Source organism: Saccostrea echinata, unplaced genomic scaffold (assembly GCF_033153115.1).
Source record: "Saccostrea echinata isolate AGI-Se365-2 ecotype Australia unplaced genomic scaffold, CSIRO_AGI_Sech_v1 ptg000006l, whole genome shotgun sequence".
In the NCBI taxonomy this organism is placed as follows: Eukaryota; Metazoa; Mollusca; class Bivalvia; order Ostreida; family Ostreidae; genus Saccostrea; species Saccostrea echinata.
This window is the reverse complement of record NW_026889755.1, coordinates 772,278-793,787: the sequence shown is the minus strand read 5'-3', so window position 1 is coordinate 793,787 and position 21,510 is coordinate 772,278. Positions and strand designations below refer to the sequence as shown.

Below are 21,510 nucleotides of genomic sequence, written 5' to 3'. Positions count from 1 at the left end.
TATATTCAATTTTCAGAACTTGATATTTAAGTAATATGCTGTTATAGTGTTTATTAAACAGACAAATGAGAGAGAGAGAGAGAGAGATTCTGTTTTAGCCCCCCCCCCCTCCTTTCAGGCTTCACTAAATGTTTGTACCTATATCAAACAAAAACTTTGATTTTTTTTTCTAAATATATCAGACAGTGAAAGTAACTTTTTTTTAATCAACAAATCATATCCGTATGTATGACATTCATACTCGTTTTTATTTTCCTGCTTCAAGTTCACACGAAGTTCACGTGCTTGTCCTGTCAATCAAAATCATTCGACACTGTGCAGGTGTGAAAGTTTCGTCACATCGAAGGCGAAGTGCGAGTATTTCCAACAAGTTATAACATTTATTTTTATCATTTCTAGATTTGATTCCAACATTTAAATAATAAATGAATAAAATACATTGGGCATTAACACTTGAATTTGAAACATACTCTCTGCCAATTTCAAATACCACCGCCGACACGTGTACATTTTGAACTACTATTGTTTTGTGACTTTTTTAGATGCATGTTTGTTTTGAGACTGAAATTTTTGTTCTAAAAAAGACCTTAACTTTTTTTTAATGTTAATTAAAATATTCTGGAAATACAGTACTGTCTAAGTAACCGATTTAGGGGGAAAGGGGGGGGGGGGGTATTAATCATATCGAACGGTTACGGTGAAGAAAGAATTTTTTTCTCTATAACTATAAACTTAACATATTATAGTAGAGAAAATTCTGTTGTGCATTACATTTTAAATAAATATTTCCTTTAACCACACTATCAATTTCATTCGCTCCAAAGATAATAAATAAACAGGATATCCGCAGTACTATGTATAACTCTCAGAACTAGTTCTATCATATTTTCTATAGTAATTAAAAAAAAAACGTGTTAGAAATAAATATATTCGTAATTTTGCTGCGTAATTATTTTACTTGGATAATTATATCACAAACATTTAATTAAACAAAACAACAAATTGTTGCAGTGCTTGAAGTATTTGCACATTGCCCTTAGTTAAATTTAATATTTCAGCATCGGTCTACATAGGTACAGAGTGTGCTTATAACAACATTTATTTTCCAGAGTAATTTAATAAATAACCTAACAGCTAAGTTAGAATAATAAATATATATATCGTAGATATTTCCCCCATGAAATAATGATTCTTCAAACACGATATGTTAGTTATTAAATTAAAAAAAAAAAAAAAACTGTAACTCCTTACCTACAAAAAGTTAAGTCCTTTCACTTCGGAGTTCCGAATGACAATCAAAACTGAACAATAGGTGAACGCTGAACGCAAGGTGAACGCAAAGTGAACGGAACGAAGAGCGAACGCTGAACGCTTTGTGAACGGTGAACGCGAGCGCACGGTGAACGGTGAACGCAAAACTGTGAACGGAGAGCGAACGGTGAACGCACGGTGAACGAACGGTGAACGCACGCTGAACGAACGGTGAACGAACGGTGAGCGAACGGAAAAATGGGAAAGTAGAACGTTTCAGGGACTGTATATGCAAAAACGAATCTCACAATTTTTTGTACTTAAAGAGCTATGGGCTTATATGATATGCATACCATCAATTGGCCTGCTGGCAAAACTTCTCACAAAAGAGACATGAATGTTTTTTATTATCATAGTTCCCAGACGATGTTTTTGGCCTCTAAAAAACTGGTCTTTCGCTTCTCTGACTGTGGTAAAACTTTGCTGACATCATCATGATCATCTTCACATTCACTGTCCTTTTCACTGTCACTTGCAAGTGCAGCTTGTTTCTGCTGCATTTCAGATTTGAGAGGCTTACTGGGCATATCTGAAATTATTATATATGTACATGTATTGACAAAAGGGATTCATTTTTATTTTTATAGAGGAGGCCAATGGGCCACATGGCTCACCCAAGTCACAATGGCCCTGCACATTTCCCCCCTATATATTCCTATGCAAAGCTTTGATTGCCTATTATGGTCTCATCTTACCCATTCAAACCTAATGAAGAGGTATGAAAGTTGTTTTTCCATACTTCAATCTGTTAGGCATGATTGAAACACTCTATTTAAGCTCCTTATGGAGATATTTATAATTTATAATGCTGGCTAATGAACATCATGTTAATGTGATGCAAAGGAAAGTAATTTATTTAAAATGAATTTTGTCAATTTATCAGACTGTGATCATGTCTGGAGAAAAAACAACTTATGGAATTAATCCTTAACTGTAATAAAGAAACAGTCATACTTAAAATTCAAGACAGAAATTCTGACATAATTTTAATTCACTTTAAACAATCTACATATTGTACAATGTAATACATAACACCTTATACAAGAGGCCCATGGTCCATGACACCTGAGCCCTTTTGCAAGAGAAAAGCAGAAATCAGTTCAGTATTGAAAAGTTTGAGCAATTATACAATTGGTGCCACCCTATGCCCTGTGGGTGATGATTTGAACAAACCTGAAACTACTTCTCCCATCCTACCCCTTGATGTTATGATTTGAATAAATTTGAATGTACACTACCTGAAAAATACTCCTGTATTAATATAACAAATCATGGCTTTGCTGTTCTTGAGAAGAAGGCCTTTAAAGACATTTTCTATATAATTCCATGTAAAAGTCTTATGCCCCATTGTGTCCCCACCCTTCTGCCAGGGGTCATTAGTTGATAAAACTTCAAGCTACATTACCTGAGTATGCTTCTGTATTAATATGACTTGTCATGGCTTTGCTGTTCTGGAGAAAAATTTTTCTGGCCCACTCAGACCTGTTTAACTTTTCTAATTGATGTCAGTATTCTAGAAGTTGTCAGTATTTTGAGCAGTTTGTCAGTAAAAATGCAACCCAGCTTATTAGACATTTTTATATGAAGAACCCCTTGTTATACAAATGCTAAGCACTAACTACGCATGTCACCGTATGCTGTCTACTGTTGCTTACATATTTTACATTTGCCGTAATTATATTGTTTTTAGATCATTTTTGATAAGACCACTTCAATCAACAAGCTTCTTTATCAAACTGATTGACAAATTTCGGGAACGACTCCGATTTTTTTCCGTCTTTAGGGAAAATCTGTATATTTTCAACGTGAATCTGTAGAGCACATTTTTACTCGAAGATTCATGGGAAATACTAAAAATTTGTACAAGTAAACAACAGATTTTTTTAAAGATGCCATCAAATTTACACTTATTTTTGATTATATCCCCTTAAAATAGGGTGATGCCTTTCATGTGAACAAACTTGAATCCCCCACCCAAGAATACTTTGTGGCAAGTTTGGTTGAAATTGACGCAGTGGTTCTTGAGAAGGAGCTGAAAATTTGAAACAACAATGACGCTGGAGATGGACAATGGACAAACTTTGATCAGAAAAGCTTACTTGAGCTTAAGAAAGTTCTGTTTTCAGCTTTATTACCAAGATCATTAATGGTATCTTCATCACAGCTTTTTTCATCGCTTGAAGGATGGTATGATTCATCATCATTACCATCATCATACTCGTCTGCTTCATCACTTAAAAGTGCCCCTGTATCATATCCTATTTAAAATTCTAAAAAAGAAATTATCATTTTAAGACTATTCATTTTTATTGGGTTAACTTTTAATTTGTAACATCCAAACAACATCATAAATATAGATTACCATTCTCATTGACAACATCATGACTGCTGCTTTCATTTACAAATGATTGGTGTGATTCCTCATCCTGCTCAATTGCAAAAGACTCTGTCAAAACATTCAAATTAGATATTAAATTGGAAAATAACACTTTTCTTAAAAAGTAAGATTCAAATTTATGAATACAATAGGGGTTATCTATTTTTTTTTTTGCCTTTACTATGTGCATGCAAAGAAGAGTCCCATGGGATACAACATTTCCCATGTAACTTAAAAGAAGCTTTTCTTAATGTTTATAAAGAGTTTTTCTCCTTAATTTTCCCATGCAAAATTGTGAACTCATATTATGACCCTATCCTAACTCTAAAGGGTCTCTGAATCCCCCCCCCCCCCCCCCCCCCCCCGGGCTTCCTTCCTCCCTTTGGCCATGATTTGAACAATAAGGAAGCTACAAGAAGGTTTAAAAATACTTTTTGTGGTCCAGTTGTTCTTAAGAGGATTCATAAAGATTTTAACCAGTACATAAATGTATGTATATATTTCAAGGTAAATCTTTGATCCCCTATTGTGGCCCCATCTACCCCAAAGGCCATTTTTTGAATAATTTAAAATCTTTATTACATCAGGAAGCTTTCACATAAATTTCAGCTCCTGACCAGTAAAGTGAGAATATTATGGGCTTTGAGAAGAAAATACACATTATGGTTTAATTTGACCTCCAAATCTTTTTTCTAGTACCATAATAATGTACTATACATTTATTAACTTGACAACATACCAATCTTCTCCTGGATTTTGTATGCTGGTGAGCACAGACTGGGCTCACAGTTTCCAGCAAAGTTAACAGCTGTAACTCTTAACTCCCACTCTGAGTCCTGAGGAAGATCGGTGACAGTAAAGAGAGGTCAGTGCAGGGGTACTCATTACACTTAAACCACATCTCTGCTCCCTTAAACCTCTCTTCCACAAGGTAGTCTACAAAGATAATCAATATTATCAACTGCTACAGTGTTTATGTGTTTTGAACAGAGATCAACATTTCCCTTTTTTTATTCTACTTTTAAATTAGTACCTGTAATTTTACAGCCACCATTATGCTTAGGTGGTTCCCATTTCAGATAAGTTATAGAATTGTTGACAGCCTCTGGTACACCAGGTGGCAAAACCTTGGCTAAAATAAAAGTTTAAAAATGTGAAAGAAAAAATAATTGAAATTAAAGTACAATATGGTAATTGTTTTTTAAAATGTTATAATTTTTTTCAAATATACTTACTGTATTTGAAATGGGGGTTATGGGACCAATCACATCACTAGACTCACTAAAACCTTCAAGATTCTTGGCCCGTATGTGGAAGTTGTATTCCTTGTCCTTTTTTAATCCCTACACTGATGAAAAAATTCTCAAATTTAAGTTTTGTAAACAAAACAAATTTCAAGAATCACTTTCGTAAAACATCTTTTCACAGTTTTCAGCCATAATATACTAATTACATGCAACAAAAGGACATGTAAATCCACTTACTAGTTCATAAGAAAGATACATGTGTCAACAAGTAATCAGTTACTCACCCTCATAAACACACTCATCTACTGGGTAGTCATTAGCCTGCCTCCAGTGGTGGGGTCTTCCTATTCTATGACATATCCTATAATCTTCTTAAAACCATCATTTCTTGGTTTGGTCCAACAGAGACAGAGTGACAAAATCTTCATCAATGTCGAAAACACTTGGATGTCCAGGAGGATCACAACAAGCTGAGGGAAACATTTAATATTTTCAAAATTTTTCAACCCAGTTCATCATGCAAGCACAAAGACATTCTTTTAATTGTATACACCAATCAATGCTCGAATCTTAACATATCCCTTCGTATTGAAACGAAGTCTTAAAGTTTGGAATTCATTTGATATCTAACAATTCATGTTCAACAGATCACAACAAGCTGAGGGAAACATTTAATATTTTCAAAATTTTTCAACCCAGTTCATCATGCAAGCACAAAGACATTCTTTTAATTGTATACACCAATCAATGCTCGAATCTTAACATATCCCTTCGTATTGAAACGAAGTCTTAAAGTTTGGAATTCATTTGATATCTAACAATTCATGTTCAACAGAATTATCACTTCACTTCAGCTTAGCTTCAGGGGAGAGATCAAAATTCATACACATCTACAAAAACTAATCAATCACCTGAAAATGAATTTCTTTGGCTACCACTTAAATATTAAGATGACTTGCAAAATAAAGTGGACAGACAGGACAGTATATATAGGTTGAACAAATAGGGATATACTAAAATACTTAACTAAATGTGCATTCTCAACCAAAGGATGACTGCACTTAATGCCTATATTTGGGTCTTTTTCGGTTGCTTCTGTTGCTTTTATATCTAAACCTTATTTCACTTTTGTATGTTTTTGAGAGAATCCTGTCAATTTGGAACCAAATTTAAATCTTAAAATGATTTTAGACTGTGATACAATAAAATGATTCAATGTTTTTTGTCCTTACTGCTTTCCAAATATAGTGAATTTACACTTATCTGCCCTTGATTGAACATTAGGTATGCATGAGAGGTGGAGTTAACATTGTAAGAATGGGTCTAAAATTAGACTTGATAAATAACAAAATAACAATGACATGTTTGGAAAAAAGAACGTGATCACTCCTTCCAATCTCCCTCTCCATTCTGTATGGCACAAATACACTTCTGATAAAGGTTTCAAAACGAAATTAACAATATGAGCACGTCAATGTAATTAAAGCAGACTTTATATCAATGCCAGATGACTTAACGTGTTCGAACACAATGTCCTAGTTAGCACAAACATGCTACCTTACAAGTCACGTGACGGAATTTAGTATTCACAAAGTTACCTGAGGTAAGAAATCACATGGTGAATTATAATATTCAGCATGTCACAATCCTTGGTTACAACACAGAGAGCGAATGTAAGAAGAAGCAGTTTTTTTTCCTTTTAACCATGAGCACATGTTTGTCTATCAATCTCCTTTTGACACATTATTATTTATGCAAATATACTACTGTTAAACGTAGAACAATAGACAAACATGCGCTGACTATGTATAAAGTCAGTAAAAAAGTGGGCGTCCTCATTATCGAATGGAGATTCATGAAATTGTGATGACCCCTGCCTTTGAAAACAGATTCGAACTTCGTAAATACACACTTTTATTAAACGTAATTACATAAAGTTGTAGATTGGATGTTGACCATTCTTGCAATGAAAAGAAAAATGCTTGTTTTAAAAGTTTATTTTGTCGCAAATTTCGCATGTCCTTAAGTGCAGTCATCCTTTGTGCACAGTGCACTATTTAAAGAATGTCCATACAAAGTAGTCAAAATACCAATCCCAAAGATTTTGAACTTAGCATTTTACAATTTTTTCCTCATAAAAATAGATGAATTCAAAATTTGATGCAAAAATATTAATGCTCTCAAACTAGGAATAATTAACATTTTTGGTGGAATGGCTCTGTTCAATGGTACCAGTTATGGAAGAAAAAAAATGCTGCTGTTTGTTCTTTATCACAAAATACATTGTATTTAAAAAAAAAGTTCCATTTCTTTTTTATTTTAAACATTTTTTCCTTTATATTCCCACAAAAAACTTTAATCCACTATTGTTGTGCCACTCTACGGGTACCTCTAGGAACCATGATTGGGAAAAAAATTATACAGCACTTTCTGAGGATAACAGCTAGCACATTAATATCACTAATCAATGTCCTGTTGTGAAATACATTCCAATGAAAAACTTCAACCGCTAATTGTAGCCCTATCCTACCCCACTGTAGATGCACTTCATTTATTTATTTTTAATTACAAAAAGACAATTGAACAAACTACCATGTTATGACTGCATCTTATTATGACATTTTTTTATATGTTGATGTAAAAAAAATATTGATTCCATACTGGTTCCACCTACCCCATTAAGTCAGATTTGAACATGCAAACTTGAATCTATACCATGTCAGGACACTTCCACATAAGTTTCAATGGTTTATAAAAAGGAGATTTTTATATGAATCAAATTTTCACTGTTTCATAGCTATTTCTCCTTGAAAAGTTGGTCACCATTCATTTGAACAAATTAAAATTGCCAAGTGGTTCTCCAGAAGAAGTAAAATGCTCCTGAGCTTTTGAGCAGATTTTTGTCTTAACCTGTATTTCCACTTTTGCATAATGTTTTAGTTCTTACAATAAATTTGGATTCTACAATACCAATTAAAATATATTCAGTTAAAACTCCATACCAAAAGCATTAAGTGAGGAAATACTGTATGTGTACTTAAAAAAGCAGGCTTCATATTTTAGGGGGCCCTTGGCGCAGACAACAATGCGCTAATTCATGAATACCACTAAGAAATCATTTATAAATATAATATACTGTACAGACATTTATAGCGCTAATTCGTGATGTCGCCAACACCTCAAAACCCAGTGATTTCGCTAAATTTTGAATACGCCAATTTATGTACACGTACAGTATATTTTGTGGCGGAAGGTTTTTTAGAAGAAAATGATCATTTCTTTCTCTTTCAAAGTAATTAAAGTATATTAAGTTTGGATTCCTATTTTTCCATGCAGCCTACACACAGAGTTATTCTGAGCCATGAATTGTTTTATGCTGGTCCTAAATTATATATCAAATAAAAAATATCATGAATTCTATCATTATATTTGATAAGTATAGCAAATATATTGTGAAAATCCAGAAAAAATAGCCGTAATTTAAATTAAGCTTAAAATTAGCACTATTTTGGTAATATCTAAAAATTAACATCACAGACCCCCACTTTTAATTTTCTTCTCTGAATATATAAAATACTTTTAACCATTCTTCTTAAATTCAGTAAAATGTCATTACTTTCAAGATATTTTATTGCTTGTTAAATTTTTTAATGCCAGAAAAATATTTTCTGAGTGCAAAAAGGTCAAATAATTGAACTTGCGAAGTAATTTGAAAAATTTTTGTTGTCACAAATTTTAATACACCTATTCAAGGTGAAATAAGACTGCGTTTGTTCCCATAATTAATTTGAAAAAAATATTGGAGGAAAAACTTTAAAAATTGATTTATGTGTAAGACGTATTTACAGTGCAAAAAAGTCAAACTAAATGCTCAATACCGCCAAGAGAAGCACATTAACCCCCATTTTTTGTTTTGATTTTTAATTAAGCTAGGTGTGTACATTGTAGATTCTAAAAATATACTTGATAAAAGATCCTCATTACTTTTGAATTTAAAATTTCAAAATTATGCTTTGTAAAGTAGAAATCTGGTGTCTGATTATAATCGATAACATTGAAACAGAAGCTGATTCCAAACATTGATCGAAAATGAAAATAAACCAATGCAAGGAAACTCACAACATCTGTGTGATAAATGTATACAGACAGGGAAACTCACTACATGTGTGTAAATAATGCACTCTGGCAAGGAAACTCACTACATGTGTGTAAATAATATACTCTGGCAAGGAAACTCACTACATGTGTGTTAATAATGTACTCTGGAATGGAAACTCACTACATGTGTGTAAATAATATACTCTGGCAAGGAAACTCACTACATGTGTGTAAATAATGTACTCTGGCAAGGAAACTAACTACATGTGTGCAAATAATGTACTCTGGCAAGGAAACTCACTACATGTGTGTGATAATTTTAAACAGACAAGGAAACTCACTACATGTGTGTAAATAATATACTCTGGCAAGGAAACTCACTACATATGTGTAAATAATGTACTCTGGCAAGGAAACTCACTACATGAGTGTAAATAACTTACCCTGGCAAGGAAACTCACTACATGTGTGCAAATAATGTACTTTGGCAAGGAAACTCACTACATCTGTGTAAATAATGTACTCTGGCAAGGAAACTCACTACATGTGTGTGATAATTTTAAACAGACAAGGAAACTCAGTACATGTGTGTGTAAATAATATACTCTGGGAAGGAAAATCACTACGTGTGCAATTACTGTCCTCTGACACTACATCTGTGTGATAAATTTTAAAGTTAAAGATAGAAACTCAAAACGTTGACACAAATACTGAGGTATGTGACTAATGCAGAGATTATTAGATACTGTACGTGGCATGAAAAAAATTGCTGGCTTCACATCAATGTTGCTATGGAATGAAGGAATCAAAATAATCATCCCAAATTAAACATACATGTATTAGACCATTAGAGAGAATCTAGGTATGTCACTCCAGTTTGTTTACTTTGTACCCCATTGGTTTTTCTGAGTTGAAATCATGTTTCTATTTCAAAATGAAGTGCCATTTCACATTCTTTTGACATATAATTCAGTCTGTCTTTAATTTGATGAAGCTTTTAAATTGGATTTGCATCTCATAATAATACTACAATTTATTCTCAAATACAAATCAATCAGTGTTTTGGAAAATCCTTAAGTAAAAGCAAAAGGCCACTCAATCTCATTCACTACAGTATGTCACTTCTTTTCATCCATGCTCAATACATTTCACTCTGATTCTTATTCTTCATAATTTCAATACTTTGCTGATGCTTCATTGTGTTAGCTATGTATACCAGTTCTTCTTACTTTTAAACTAATTCCAGTTCTTAATTACTGTAACATTATTTTTAAATTTGCAAATTAAATCTCTGTTACAAATATCAATTTAAATATTTTTGTTGTAGACAACCAAGAATTCAAGTAATGTGAGAAAAACAAAATGCCAGTAATATGTCTTCAATTATGTCATAAAAATGACTCTGGCCATCCGAACCGAGCAGCATCCAATCTTGTAATTATGTGTTGATACTAGTGTGGTCAAATCGGACAATTTTTAGTAACCGGTTACTCGCTTACTTTTCCGATCAAGTAAACGGTTACACAGATGGATTTTTTTTAGACCTTTAAACATCCTTGCTCATGGTATGTATTCAATAATAACTGTAATATATGTAACGTCATAACAATTTCCATGTTTAACATTTACATACTGGCCAATATCAAACGCAAATGCACTGTAGATGCATTTCATTTGTTTATTTTTAATTACAAAAAGACAAAATAAAGCTTCTAAATGAATTTGTTCTTGAATATCCTATAATAGTTGGCAATTTTTGCGGATGTCCTAAATATAATGTTACTTTAGTTTCGTTTCTGTGTATGTTAATTTCATTTTACATATTTTACACCTTTCGGATTTAAATTCTTTTAAAACATTTCGGAATCTATGCTTTTGATGGTTCTGGAGGCATCTTGTTTAAAATTAATCCTGTACTGCGGACTAGCACAGTATAAGTGAGTTAATTATAATTAACCCAGGTTTTCTACATTGTATACCGCTTGGCAATCAAAGCCATCAATTAGATAAACTGTGAAAACTAAGTGTTATCAAAACAAATCGGTCATGTTTGTGAAACGCTAGATCAAGTCTAACGTTAAATAACGGTAAATAAAATGGTAGAGGTGTAGATTCATTTCTTAACAAAATAACATTTCTTTTCTACTTTTGTCTATATATCCGAGTAACTGAGTAGCAGTTTTACTATCTGATACTCGCATTGTTTGCCGATTAACCAGTTAACTAGGTACTCGTTGACAACACTAGTAGATATGGTAAAAATGGCATCACACAAAATAAAGATAAATTAATTATTCAAACAACAGGGAATAATACAGTAAAACATGCTTACAATAGCAAAGAGCCAGGGACCAAAATATTTAATTCTTTATAAGCATAAACTTTCCATTTACAACACTTTTAAATCTATGGGGAAGGAAATCACTTCAATGTAAGCATATAAATTCATTTTAAGCATGTTTGCTATAACAATGTTCTGGCTGATTGATCTGAAAATTTTATAAATAGTTCTTCAATGATGTGCACAATTTAGGAGACACTTCAACAAGTGGAAGCTAGACCACTGCTCCTTGATGAAAATATATCCTTGTTCATAACCTTATTATAAATCTAGCTTAATAGTCAGACTGGGTGAAGCCTATCTTTATGAAGTATTGATACTGATGGTGGCATTACATAAAAAAAAAAAATAGTTTGTGTCCAAAAACATGTGAATAAACATGATAAATATTAAATCCCTCTTTATGACATTATCATGAAATTAGCTTAACAGCAGACTGGGTAGTGCAACTTGTATAATTATATTTATATATATTACCTGAATTAATCTCATCATCATCATCACTGTCAAATGAATTTCCCATTGAATTCCCAACTAAAAGGGTCCGATTCCACTTCCACATCTGAGCTAGCCGTTTGGATGTCTAAAACATCAAAGCATTTAGATTCAACATCACCTTTTAAAAATTAAAACTGTCTTCAAACAAGAGGCCCATGGGCCATGATGCTCACTTTGGTCAAATAGGTTCAATAAAAGACTTACTTATAGACACAAAATATTACAAAAAAATTTATCAATTCAGATTCTGAGATCTTATTTTCCAGGTATAAGTCTTCTGCTAAATGTGTCTTTGTGTGACATCATATTGTAACTAGGGGATTGCTCTAGAATCAGTCCCAGTATTTCCAATTTGTTTAAACATCATTTATGTTAAAAATTATACAAAAAAAATTTTTTGGAAAAAATATACAAACTTAAATTTAAATACAGATCAATCTGGACTTAAACTTTTTTGCACAAAACTATAAATTAACAGCATATAAAATTATAATCATGTAAATAAATGAAAAAATATGAAATTCAAGCAATATTATTCTTTCTACATCCATCCACTTTACAAAACAAAACCACAGATGTTGAGAGTAAATTAATAATATAAACTTACTTTTATAGTCTGATATAAATTTGATCTCAAAACCTTTTTGGTCAAAGCCAGCCTGGCAGTAAAAATCTGCTTCTGACGAAGGTGACGTTCGTCTTCTCTGAAAACAGATGTGATCAGGGAATACATAAGCTTTAATTCATAACATACTATATAAATGGTGCCTGTTTTGGAGGATAACAAATGAAATTGACACCCTTTTGAAAACCATTGTTAACCTTTTGTTTTGTCATTGAAATGATCCCTCCTGAAATATTTTATCAACCAAATATTAGAAGTTTTTTTTAAAATTTTAATCAATTCTTTGCCTGTAATCAAATGACCACCAAAACGTGTGTTCGATCTAAGGGAAAACAAGTTTCTTGGTTGACTAGTGATACTTTTTACAAAAAAGTTAACTGTTTATTGAGTTTTTTTTATCAACATATAAACATAGGTAATCAAAGATTACAAAGCTCAATGAATGGTACATGTGTATCTATAAGTAAGGTAAATCTTGTACCAATACTGTGAGAGATCAATTATCAATGCAAGTTTGGTTAAAGTAGGACTTATAGTTGCATGGGAATAGACCTGCTCCAAAAACTTTAAACTTAAACTGTTTACTCATAAAGAAAATGTAGGTCAGTTCCAGCATCCAAAGCATGTCTGGTAGTGTCCATCCCTAGTTTCGTCATCCATGCAAGTTTAGTCATAACATGTCATATAGTGATAGAGCTACTCCAAAGACATTACTCTGGTCACATATCTGAAAAATGTAGGTCAGATTCAGCATCAAAAGCAAGTCTTCTTGTGTCCATCTTTAGATACATCATTCCATGCTAGTTTGGTTCTGGTAAGGCTAATAATTACTCATCTGGAAAATAAAGGTTAGATCCAGCATCCAAAGCAAGTCTGGTAGTGTCCATCCCTAGGTGCATCCTCCATGCAACTTTGGTCCAGGTAGGGCTTAGTTACTTGGAAATGCATGGACTTGCTCCAAAAACTTTAACCTGGTCACTCATCTAGAAAAATTTAGGTCAGATCCAGTATCTGAAGCAAGTCTAGTATTGTCCATCCCTAGATGCATCATCCATGTAAGTTGGGTCCAGGTACAGCTTATAGTTACTTGGGAATGGACTTGCTCATAAAACTTTAACCGGGATGCCGACACAAACGAAAATCAATAATTATGATTTGCCATCTAAATCACATGTTCAATTTCAAGTGTGATTTACAACATTTTCATAATTTTATTCGGTAAACAAATAAAAAAATTTACAAATTCATTTTTAATGGACCCAAATTATAGCTTGTATAGCCACTGTATTAGTGTAAAATGTGCACTGCGCCATTTGGCTGGCTCCACAAAATGCAAGAAAGCCTGATTTTCTAGTTTGTAAGTTCATTGCAGTCTGCACTCTTGGTATTCGTCATCGAAATTAAATGATATCCATGATGTATCATAGAACAAGAGGCCCAAGGGCCTTAACGGTCACATGAGTATAAAACAACTATCCATAGAGGATCCATAGAGTATAAAATAAACTGATAGAAGAACCTTAATTTGTTGCCCAAAAGCAAGAAAAATAGGACGATCATGATCATCGAAATAATTAGTCTAATATTCAGTAACAACTCATAAATTAAGTTCTAATCTGTCCCCCATTTAGATTTTTTTCCTATAAGTTTTATTTTCTAATATGGCCCCACCCTACCCCCGAGGGTCATAATTTGAATAATCTTGAATATACACTACTGTAAAACACTTTTTATTCACAAGAACTTTATTTTTGCGTAATTACGTGAGACAGTGTGCTTGTGAAAATTTCATTCTCGCTTATATTAGTATTCCTAAAGATTATATAGAGCAAACACATTTCGTGATATTCTGTCTCGTTAATAGGGAGTCAGTGACTATCTCGCGAAAATGAAGTGTCCCGAAAATTTAGTGATCTACAGCACCTGAAGATGTTTCTGTATTAAAATGACTAATCATGGCTTTGTTGTTCTTGAGAAGAAAGTTTTTAAATGATCTTTTCTATATATTCCTAACTAAAACTTTGATCACCTGTTGTGTCCCCTCCCTACCCCAGGGGGTCATGATTTGAACAAATTTGAATTTACATTACCCAAGGATGCTTCCATATAAATAAGACAAATCATGGCTTTGCTATTCTTGAGAAAAAGATTGTTAAAGATTTTTCCTATGTATTCATATGTAAATCTTTGATCATAAATTGTGGCCCCACTCTATATTACCTGAGGATGCTTCCATGTAAATATAACCAATCATGGCTTTGCTGTTCTTGAGAAAATAATTTTTTCACGATTTTTCCTACGTATTCCAATGTAAAAATTTCATTGTTCATTATGGCCCCACCCTCCCCGGGGATCATGATTTTAAGAAATTTGAATCTACACTACGTGAAGATGTTTTCACATCAATTACATCTTTCTTGGCCCAGTGGTTCTGGAGAAGATTTTTCCAATGTATTCCCATGTAAAACTTTGATCTCCCATTGTGACCCGCCCTGCCCCAGGCAGGGGTGTGCAATTACCATCGCCCAACGCCCAGGGCTACCAATTTTAGAGGTTGGGCTATCATAAATCTATACTGCATTAGCCTGTTGGGCTAGTAAATCTGAAACAAAAGTATACGTATATTTACATCGACTGAATTGATATACGAATTAACTTTGTTGTAAAATCATAATCTTTAATTCTTTTCAACATATATGTATTGTGTGTTGCTATCGCCAGTCGTTTCAGTGACAATTATATTCGATAAAAAATTAAAAATAGGGAGAAGTACCTGACAATAACATAGCGCAAACCACTATTTGTTTTATTTATTTCAACTTAAATGTTTTTTTTTTTTTACCTTTTTGTTATACTTATACATGTATTGTTTTCGGTAGTTAATGGGCTAGTGATGATTGTCAACCTTGAGCTAGTAACTTTGTTACTTCCACTAGCCCAGGCTAGTAACTAATTTTTGTAATTGCACTCCCCTGCCCAGGGGTCATGATTTGAACAAACTTGAATCTACACTACATGAGGATGTTTCCACATAAGTTTTATCTTTCTTGGCCCAGTGGTTCTGGAGAAGAAGATTTTTAAAGATTTCTCCTATGTATTCCTATAATGTAAAACTTTGATCTTCCATTGTGGCCCCACCCTACCCCTGGGGGTTATGATTTTAACAAGCTTGAGTCTACGCTACCTGAGGATGTTTCCACATAAGTTTCATCTTACCTGGTCCAGTGGTTCTTGAGAAGAAGATTTTTAAAAGATGCCATTAATTTTTCACTAATTCTTAGTTATCTCCCCTTGGAAGATGGTGTGGCCCTTCATTTGAAAAAACTTGAATTACCTTTACCCAAGGATACTTTGTGGCAAGTTTGGTTGAAATTGGCCCGATGGTTCTTGAGAAGAAGTTAAAATGTAAAAAGTTTACGCAAGACGCACACCCACACGACGACGAATGAAAACAGATACATGTAGCAATAGGTCACCTGAGTGACTCAGGTGACCTAATAAAATCAGAGCCACCAATCAACATATCAACATATTGACATCCACTGGCAAAGCAACAAACTTTTCCTCTGATGTGGTTCCTAACTCCAAAATATCAAGTCATTTTGCATGGCTGCACCACAGATTTATGAAATTGATGCGCATAGAAAATATTACCTTAGGCCATTCCAAGTTTTTTCTATGTTTAGCGTCCACCCATCTTTCAAATACCTCCCTACCTATTCGCAAAAAACACACAGACCAAAAAGTAAAACACAAGTCATTATAGTCATAAAAATGATGTCATTCAAAGGATATGATTCCATTAATCTATTTTTCTCGTAGAAATATTTATTCCTCAGCAAAATCAAGGTATTAAATGCTTAAAATATTCCAAATATGGCATATTGTAGACAAATACTTAGAGAAATTGAAAGAATTCAATGATTTCGACCAGAATAAACAATTTCAGGACTCCTGATTTTGTTTGTTTTTTTCTATGTGCCGAGGGGGTAGGCATATGCATGAGGTCAATAAAAACAGATAGTTTGGGGCAGTTTCTTGGGTGCTAATTAATTGCACTTCATATATCTATAACTCAAAAAATGTGTCAACATATAACATGTAACCTATATATTAAAGTGCACATGTACCGAAAATGCACTTGGAGGTCTCCAAAGATTTTGGCTTGTTTTTCCAAGATTTGGGCTGCTGTCGCACCTATACAGCCCATCCCATTCCCGAGTGAGCAGGATAAAACACCCAGTATTCTGTAGAACAATGCATGCCCTAATGAAAATTCACCAATTGATCTGGGGCCATTCACCTTCCCTCTGAGATGCACACCACTGCTTTTCAGCTGAATTTCCTCTGCGACTGACCAAATGTCTTAGTTTCGCATTTACAACTCTATATATATATGCTAAGCATCATTGTGACACCTACATGATGCACATCATTTTTCTCAGCAAGCTCTGCTACACTGCACATGTACATGAATCCCATAATTATTCTATTCATTTTTCTACATAAAATATCACATCAATCATGGGATACCTCAGTTTTTAAAGAAATTTGACAGCGCATACTATAGTATGAAACTATCCCCTGCCACCCAATGTCATATGGCCGTAGTCAAGTCGTACCCAAGGCAATTCAAATCTTAACATGTTAACATACAAACATATATGGTTTTGAGTTGACACAGATAAATGCTGTTTTTATTCTCACGGATCAAAAAGTTCCTTGATAAAATGGTTTGCTTAACGGATAAAAGTTATGTAATTGATCCTAAAAGTTTCCTTCTATTATATTTTGCTAGTTGTAAAGGGTTATATAATAAATTTATCATTATAACAGTAACTTGATCCTGAGACCCGTATTACATGTCGTTGACAGGAGCGGATCATCAGATCAAACTCGACACTTCGCGTCTCATTTGATCTGATGATCCGTGCATGTCAACTTGACATGATACGGCTCTTCGGATCAAGTTACTATTATAATTATATATATATATATATATATATATATATATATATATATATATAGATATATACTGACCTCTGTTTTTCTTTCAGAAAATATCATAGGCTCAATTTCATTGAGTCAATAATTTGGAATATCCCATAATTATCTCTTAATTTGAATCACTTAAACGTGTTAGATCAACACATGCCCCTGATCGGCCGAGAATTGCAAAATTTGGTGGTAATTTGCTTTACATTTAGATTATTTTACAACGTATACTTTAAAATTTATTAAATATCCATTCCAATAAACAAAAAGAACAGATTACATTTATCAGAAAAACAAATTTTTTACTGAGAATAAACATAGTTTGAAAAACTTGTAGTGTTGTGTGTGATGTTTTGGGGGAGTAAACATGGTACTGAAGGAGATGCCTATCCCGTTAGTATATAGATCCCTGACTTAATGCATAGAATAATGATTATACGTTAAAAAAGTGTGTTATAAAATTTGCATTGTCTGTTTATGATACGGAATACAACAGATCTAGGGCCTATAAGTCAAAAAATTTATTTGTTTATTCATTTGAAAAAATTTTGTTACAATTCAATTCCAGGAAATGCAGACTTGGCTCTTCTTTATCGTAAAATTCTGCGCCAGATTTTCATTTTGCTCAGTAAAAGTTACCTTCAATTATAATGCCCTGTTCACACGGAGAGTTTAATTCGAATTAAACATAAGTTACTGCGAATTAAATTTGAACCGCGTTCACACAGGGAATTTAATGCGAATTAGTTTAATTCAAATTAATTAACTGCACATTAAATTACTTCGCATTAGCTCCGTGTGAATGCTAAGCGAAGCTAATTCGAATTAAATTTTGACGCATGCGTAATGGCACAATTAAGTCACATACCACATGTCTGTGGACAGATATGGATACTTATGCTATTTTTTAGTGGAAAACAAAGAAAAATTATGTTAATCACTGAAATGTGCACAGACACTATGACAGAATGTAATATGGGTTTGCTGCGCATAAGGTGACGTGATTTGAAAATGACGTCATAATAGCCTTACTGAATAGCCTTACTGTAGAAATAAAATTTTAATTCCCATTAGTTTACTTCGCATTAGCTGTCGTGTGAACACAATTTAATTCACATTATTTTAATTCACATTATTTACTTCGCATTAATTTACTGTGAATTAAACTCTCCGTGTGAACAGGGCATAACAATTTAATGCATGTTACTGTCAATCAAAAATTGTTTTAATCAGTAAATCATTATGCAAAAACTTACATGACTTGCAGAAGTCAGCATAAACAACTTCACTAGTGAATCAAGATCCCATTTAAAAAACATTGGTAATGTAATGCAATATCATGCACTCAAGTGTATAATATATAATTTTCTTATCGGTATAATAAAACAATTGATACCCCATACGAGTTCCACATGGTGAAAAGAAGTACCCTTTACATGACCGACTTGCTAACCAGACCTGACCTCATAGTGGCCTTGGAATAATCTAACTGTGTCTTGGGACAGGCCCTCACTACAGTTAGAATGCCTCCCCTATACCAGTAATATAGCAGAAAATTGCAGAATCGCTCCGAAATGATTTTGAAGAAAATTAATGAAGTTGCATTGAAAATAACAGTCAAATTAATCATAAAAAACCTTTTTGAGACTGTAAATACCTTTCATCTAAAAATTTCATCCATATAATGGAAGAATTCAACACTTTTTCACCAACATTTTTTACTCGTTTCAAATTTACACACCATGTTGACATTCAGAACTCTCGGGATTTTTCATAGTAAATGCACTAAGTTAGAGTTATCTCCCGTATTTTCTTTGCTACATAGACAATACACGGAATGCATTCTATCATTAAACAGGGTCCTTAGGACATTTATCATTTTAACGATAGAACATTCTATCTATGGTCAGGTCAGTTCACCTCGTAGACCAAGTCTTGGGTCCATATTTCACCATGTTGACCTCAAAAGGGGTAATAAGTTGTTAATATTGTTAAGTTATGAGTTGTCATCAATTTATATAGGGGAGTCAGCTTGTAACAATTCTCCTGGTTACGAATTTTGTCGTTTCATTAATATGAGTTGACCTATTGGGTTTGATCTGATCTACTCAACATGCTAGAGGTTCACGGCGATATACTTTTGACTTGGCGCTCCGAGGTATATAAGGAGCGTAGGGACGTTTAACCGAGGCTCTTACTTGTAGGAGAAGATCTGACCTACTGGCTAGATACGATCATACGAGTTGACCAAAAACCCTTAAACAGACACTGTAACTTTTCTGTGTTTCCCAATCCCAAACAAGGATAGACTGTAATGCAGGCCCAACTGGGTTCATTGTACGTGTATAAAAAATGAAAACGGGCACTATAAAGATTATCGTTTCGAAAAATTGACACATACAACTGACCTAGTTCGAATTTTCTCAACTAAGTGACAACTTTCCAAAGTTCACAGTACATACGATGAACTTCAAGCATCTTCTAAATTTCCATCTTCAAAAGTAACAAGAGAAGATTTTTATACTTTAAAGCTTACAAATACTTACAAAACTGTCTTTCATGCGCAATGCAGTCTCAGTGATCAGTTCATGCTCATGTTGTAGGGTGTTACCTTCGCTTAACTGGTTCTTGTGAACTTCCGGTAACCAGCACATTTCTGAAAAATGAAAATCTTGTAATATGCAGGCAATATTTATGACTTTTAGAGTGGGACAGTTGCAAAGTATGATGGCAAAGGTACTTATTTTGGCCATTTTAGGGTGGGACAAGTCATTTTAACAACAAAAGACCCTACATACATCATGTACATAATCTATATAACTCAGTAACTGTAGGGCAGTGGCGGATCCAGAAGGGTGTCTAAAGATTAAGGGCCTGGGACACAAATTATAAATGCAAAATTTAGCAACAACAAAATAATAAAATTCTTAATCTTTATTCGAATAATTTTGGTTATAAAAGGGGAGTTGCCCCCCCCCCCCCCCGAACCCCCTCCTAGTAAAGGTCCCTGATTTTATTATGAAATGAGAAAAGACTCATGAATAGTAATTCAAAACCATGAAATAAACCCTCAAATCACAGGTTCCTCCTAGTTTTTGGACAATTTAGACCTGGCCTTCAGTGCAAAACTGTCAAATTAATCAATTCAATCAAATTATCAGGAAATTAATTAATCAATTTAGATTTAGAAAGTATGCTACATTTAAGATTTAGACAGTATGTTAGAAGCATATAATATACTTTTAGTCAAGAGTGTACAGGGATTTACCCTGATTGTATTCAATACACCTTGAGGCTGAATCAAGGGTGTAGGGGATTTACTCTGTGTTGTATTCCATACATGTGTGCAGAAGGCCCCAGTGCTTTTTAACTATGCCTTGTGACATCACAATATTTTACCTTCGGCTCAAGCTGTGCATAGTACATACTAAATTACACCAGCTGGCTTACAATCAAATCTTGTATTACAAGTTAGCTTGCTGCTTCAGCCTCTGAGGATGTATAGAATACAATTTACCAGAGGAAAATCTCTTTACACCCTTGATTGAATTGCAGTGGATATATCCCTGCTAGAATTACAAGAAAAACAATCCATGTCATATTTCCTTAGAAATAAAAAATGTCATGGTCAAGTAAGATTTGTTACAACTTTCAAACATTTTCAGGTTGCATGATATCCAAAACAGGGGTGTAGCTTGACTTTAAATTCTAGTGAGGCAAAACCATACATGTAGCAGCAAGAGGTCTGGGGCCGCCTTAAGGCCCCAGAAGGTTCCGGGTAGTGTCATGGGAGGGGGGCACTCCAACAAAAAATACAGTTGGAGTTTTAAAATGCAATGAAATTTCATTTGCTGTACTGGTTTCTTTATTTAAGACTTCAGCATGATACTACATATTGTAAAAGAATGTAAACGAGTTAATAAATATAATGTTTACTAAAACTTTTGAAACATTTAAAGGTGAAAGCGCATCTTATTAAACTTTGCTTTTATTTCTTTAAAACTTCAATTCAACATTA

General features: G+C 33.5%; 1 long non-coding RNA gene across 2 annotated transcripts; it reads right to left on the bottom strand.

Annotated features, from left to right (window-relative positions):
- Positions 1-1,548: 1,548 nt before the first annotated feature.
- On the bottom strand, positions 1,549-20,097 carry LOC133180224 (uncharacterized). Of its 2 annotated transcripts, none has more exons than XR_009720280.1 (10): positions 20,039-20,097; positions 12,480-12,576; positions 11,852-11,957; positions 5,220-5,405; positions 4,924-5,036; positions 4,722-4,820; positions 4,428-4,624; positions 3,674-3,757; positions 3,447-3,581; positions 1,549-1,840 (listed from the first exon to the last, which is right to left on the bottom strand). It is a non-coding gene; the product is annotated as an uncharacterized LOC133180224 (long non-coding RNA). The 2 variants fall into 2 exon arrangements; XR_009720281.1 differs by having other exon boundaries at positions 4,924-5,031.
- Positions 20,098-21,510: the final 1,413 nt, after the last annotated feature.